Source organism: Equus asinus, chromosome 22 (assembly GCF_041296235.1).
Source record: "Equus asinus isolate D_3611 breed Donkey chromosome 22, EquAss-T2T_v2, whole genome shotgun sequence".
In the NCBI taxonomy this organism is placed as follows: Eukaryota; Metazoa; Chordata; class Mammalia; order Perissodactyla; family Equidae; genus Equus; species Equus asinus.
This window is the reverse complement of record NC_091811.1, coordinates 45,800,880-45,805,852: the sequence shown is the minus strand read 5'-3', so window position 1 is coordinate 45,805,852 and position 4,973 is coordinate 45,800,880. Positions and strand designations below refer to the sequence as shown.

General features: G+C 38.3%; 1 pseudogene; it reads left to right on the top strand.

Moving 5' to 3' along the window:
- Positions 1-1,078: 1,078 nt before the first annotated feature.
- On the top strand, positions 1,079-1,518 carry LOC106845836 (NADH dehydrogenase [ubiquinone] 1 alpha subcomplex subunit 12 pseudogene; annotated as a pseudogene).
- Positions 1,519-4,973: the final 3,455 nt, after the last annotated feature.

Here is a 4,973-nt window from a genome sequence, read left to right as displayed (position 1 = left end):
AATGGAAAAAGGGATCTCCTACAGATGAACTCTTTCACATTTCTAGCTTTTGCAGCACAACTCACATTTTCAGTATAAAACCTTTCATCACTAGACTGGAAAAAACTCTGTTCAAACTCCTCTAACCATTATATCATTTACTTACGTTGCCTCCCGCTTTTTAGTATAACTTCTCAGTTGCATAGTGACTAGAAATTTCCAGAACTGAAAATACATTTTCAAATTGTATACAAAGATATCATATGTAGGCTATGTGATTTTAATTTATTCATTAATCCAATCAATAAAACGTTTACTGAGTGCAATGCGCCAGACCCCAAGCTAGGTGTTGTAAATTTAACAATGAACAAAATACTCACAGTCCACTGCCTTCAAGGAGTCAGTATTCATTCTTCTATTTATTCTTTGTTTTGCAAATATTTATTGAGTCTCACAATCTACTAGACATATTGTCAGGCCGGAAGATACAATGACGAACAAAGTAATTTCCTAGTCCTCACAGTATCTCTGTATCCTTAACTTTCTTCTCAGTTCTAATCGCTCATTTTATGCATACTTTTGGTTCTACAACTGAAAAACAACTATGATTGCAATTATCAGTAGTCCAAGACAATATCTTTCAAGATTTCCAAACTCTTTATTAATTTTCAGCTATTTTATTGAACCAATTAAATCCAAATCAGATTTGTCCTATTTAAGACAGTTCATTAAAACGGAAGGATTTGCTATTTGAATGCCGCTTTGTAAAATGAAACACAGCCAGAAGGAATAAGCATTGTTAGGGCTCCAATTTCCAGAAGGTACTGCTTACCTGCTCTGCTCATTCTAAGCCTTAGAATTTGGCTATAAAATATATATTCTTTTATCCATCATAATGGGTTCCTTAAATTAAATTTTTATTATGACAATAAAAGGAACTGGTTAAAAATGCATAAAATCAACTTCTAATTCTTACCCAAGAAGTAACAGGAGTTAAAACTCTCCCACTTGAAATGTCATGGGCTCCCTGCCCCTGAGTGGCTGCTTCCTCCCTGAGTGGGTTTTCCACAGGGCACCAGGGAGGCTGGGCCTGAAGGACATGACTGAGTTCCCATGGGTCCTAAAGAATGGTCTGCAGCAGGTCAGTAGCCACGGTGGCCTCTGAGCCTATCTACAAATTTTCTTCGGTGCAAATGATATGAGAATTGGTACATTAGAGGAGGGAGGCAAATATGGAAACAAATACTATGAAGACAACAAGTAGTTTTTTGGCCGTCACCGATGGGTTATATATACTCCTGACAGGAATGACAGAAACACATTCTGGGATGTAGATGGAAGCATGGTGCCCCATGAATGGCATCTTTGGCTTCATTGCATGACCAATGATTCTCCAACAGCAAAACCACCTATTGCTCATAAATTCATTTGGACAAACCATAAACTCAATGGAGTGGCACTCCAGAACAATATGCAGCTTATTCTACCACTAGAAAGAAGATTCGGGAGTGGGTCCCACCTTCAATACCTTACAAGTAAACACAATGGAAAATAATTTAAACATTAAAATAGGGGGCTTTTCATGTAATTGCACTTTTACTGCTTACTATTAACTTGATTAAAATTGTTTAGTTAAGAAAAAAGCTTCAAATCAAAAAGTGGAACCAAAGTATATTGAAGTCATTCAAATGCAAACTACATAAATTCCTCATAAAATACTAGCATCAAGGTGGGAAAGAAAGAAATGCAATGTTGATGGGAAAGTTACTAAAATAACAGGCCAAATACATGAGAAAATGAATTCTTAAAACATTGGGCATTGGCCAGAACATGGCAGTGATCCCTGAGAGATGGGTCCCATGACTGCCCAAGCTTGCTGCCTTGAGAGCCTTTCCAGGCTGCAGCACAGGGACAGAGAAAGAGACAGGCTGAGTCCCAGAGCTTCCCTGAGTTGAGGACACAGAGCTGAATGTCCATGGAGGCCCAGGCAGCAAGAATACACAGGGCAAAAGATGGTCAATTTAGACAGAGAAGAAAGCAGCTTTTCATTTGCGTAAGATCTGGAAATGATTCCTCGACTATTCAGAGACAATTGGCTCTTGGGCCTTTCCTGTGTAATGAGTAGCTCTATTACCCCTCTGGCTGGACAGCACAGTTTTGCTGCTTTTTAAGACCTAGACTCCCAAATTGGTTGTACTTGGAGGAATACGACTTCTTGGGTTGGGTACTAACTTAGAATAATTTCTATTTTGGTCTGGCCAGCTAAATGATGTAGGTGGTGCAATGCATGCTAATATCAAGAACCATTGCCAATCACCTGGTATTGGATCAATGGGAACAACAGCCTATACCATCTGAGATGAAATCTAACTCTCTTCCTCCATAGGCTTTGGTGGTGAGAGAGGGATCTTCAAAGGCCATCTGCAGAGCCCATCTCATCCATGACGCCAAGATGCTCTTAGTCACCTGAATATAAGCAACTTCTTCTCATCATAATTATCATGTTCTGACTTCTTATCCTTATTGATATGTCAGCAACACTGATCATCTCACACTTTAAAATCTTAACTTACCTGGTCTTTATTGCCCATCATTTTCTCTTGAAGCACCAACTGTCCCTCCACATGTGTGAGGACTATCAGTGTTCTCCGAGAGTGTCTTTCTTGATTCCCTCATATCATTCCCTACTGTACTCATTATATTACTAATGCTCATTGTATTATTCTCTAATATTTATATTAATAGTAGTCATCGTACCATTCTCTACTCACTGTGCACACTCTCCGTGTAATCTACTGCTATGTCTCCAACTTCCAGCTAACGGATCAAATCTCCCATTTATCTCCAGAGCTGCAGAGTTCCTGACAAGTATTTCCAGTTGCCTTCTAGATCTTTCTACTTGTATATCCTATAAGTACTAGAATATGTGAATTTTCCCTGTGCCTGATTCCAGTTAACAGCACCATGAGTCACCAGAAGACCTAAACCAACCTGCCACCGCCACCATGAAGAAATTTCGCCAAGTGCTTAGGCTTGAGTCTCTTGAAGTTACCTTCTCTATGCCTCTTAAACATTACTGAAATCTGTATCCACAGTCCTGTCTTTGTTCAGGCTTTCATGCATCCTTTTAAACATGGGTCTCTTTAGAATACAAAACAAACCATTTTAAACCCTTGTTTAAAAACTTTCCTGTTTTTAAAAAGAAGTTCTGTTTAAGCAGCACAGAGGACAGAACAGAGAACATCCTCCCCTCCACAAACACAGAGAATTAAAAAATTAAACATAACAGGGGGCCAGCCCGGTAGTGTAGTGGTTAAGTTTGCGTGCTCTGCTTCAGCGGCCCAGGGTTCACAGGTTCAGATCCTGGGCGCAGACCTACTCACCACTCATCAAGCCATGCTGTGGCAGCATCCCACATATAAAGCAGAGGAAGGTTGGCACAGATGTTAGCTCAGGGCTGATCTTTCTCACTAAAAAATAAATAAATAAATAAAATATAACAAAATATTTTAATACGGAGCTGAACTCAAGAGACAAACAGGGAAACGTACCAGAAACAAAGCGGGATCCAAAGCCAGGACATTAAGCTCATGCACTGCAACGATCATACAGTCTGTGGTTTATTGGACCTATTTGGCTGTAGGGAAACATCCAAGTAGAGATAGGAAATATAGCTTTGAGGCCATATAAGGTGAGGATCTGGAACCAAAATCTTTAAGTGGGATTCAAGGAAAGAAAGACTGTCACCAGCCTTGAGGAAGTGCCAAGGAAGATTATATCTGCTCAAGGTTTTATGGAGATAAAAGTCCCCCATGAGAAATTGAAGTCTCATGTCTGTCACACACACAGGTGTGAATACAGTATTATATTACCCGAAGCCTGAGGGAATCTGCAATATGATAGTATTTTAATCTGAGCATTGTTTCTGAATCAATGAAACCCTTGGAGCATCTAACAGAAGGAAAGGCAAAACTACTCTATAGCAACCTGTCCATCACTCAGCATGCATGTGACACCCTCATAAATAAATCATATGTGGTGAAGATGAGCTCACAAAACAAGAGGAGATGATTTGTTGAGAGAATCAACAAACGTACTAGAGAGATTAGCACTACCAAGAATATGGGCTAAAGTAACAATCTGGAAGTGACCATAAAATAAAACTATCTCCTTAAAGCTGTTAAGGAGGTAAAAGAAGGAAAAAAATAAAGACAGAAGGAAAGGGCAATATGAAAATAATGGTCATTTGAAAAAGAGCACTTATAACACCATAAGATGAAAGATTTAGTAATTGAAATTAAAAACTCAATGAACTGGGGAACAGCATATTAATCATAGTTAAAGAAATAATTAGTGAATTAGAATATGGCTCTGAGAAAATTATACATAAAGGAGCACACAGAAATGAAGAGATGAAAAATAGAAAAGAAAGGTTAAAGTAAGATCTATCTGGAGAATAGAATAGAGGGTCCAGCATATGTCTAAAAGGAATTATGAAAGGATAAGTAGAATGAAAGAGAGGGAATATTTGAAGAGATAATAACTAAGAAACTTTTAGAATTAACAAAAGACTTGAATTCTCAAATTTAAGACTGGGACTCAGGAGAGATTGTCCCCAGACAAAAGACATGAATTCTCAAATTTTAGGAGCATATCATGGGGCACAAATAAAAACCAATCTCCCTCCTATACACATGATAGTGAGACTGTAAAACATCAATGACATAATAAAAATCTTAATAGCAGCTAGAGAGAAAAGACAGATAGTCTAAAAAGGAACAATTGTTAGTCTGGTAGCATACTTCTCACCAACCCTAACAGAAGCCAGAAGATTATGGAAAAAGATTTTTTAAATGCTAATGGAAAAATAACTATAACCAGGAGGAAAAAGATGGCACACTCAACTCAATACTTGAGGAGAATTCAATAAATGGACTAGCTACACAGGTAAAAGCAGGGTTTAGAAAAAGCATCTGGGCATGAGATAGTACAGC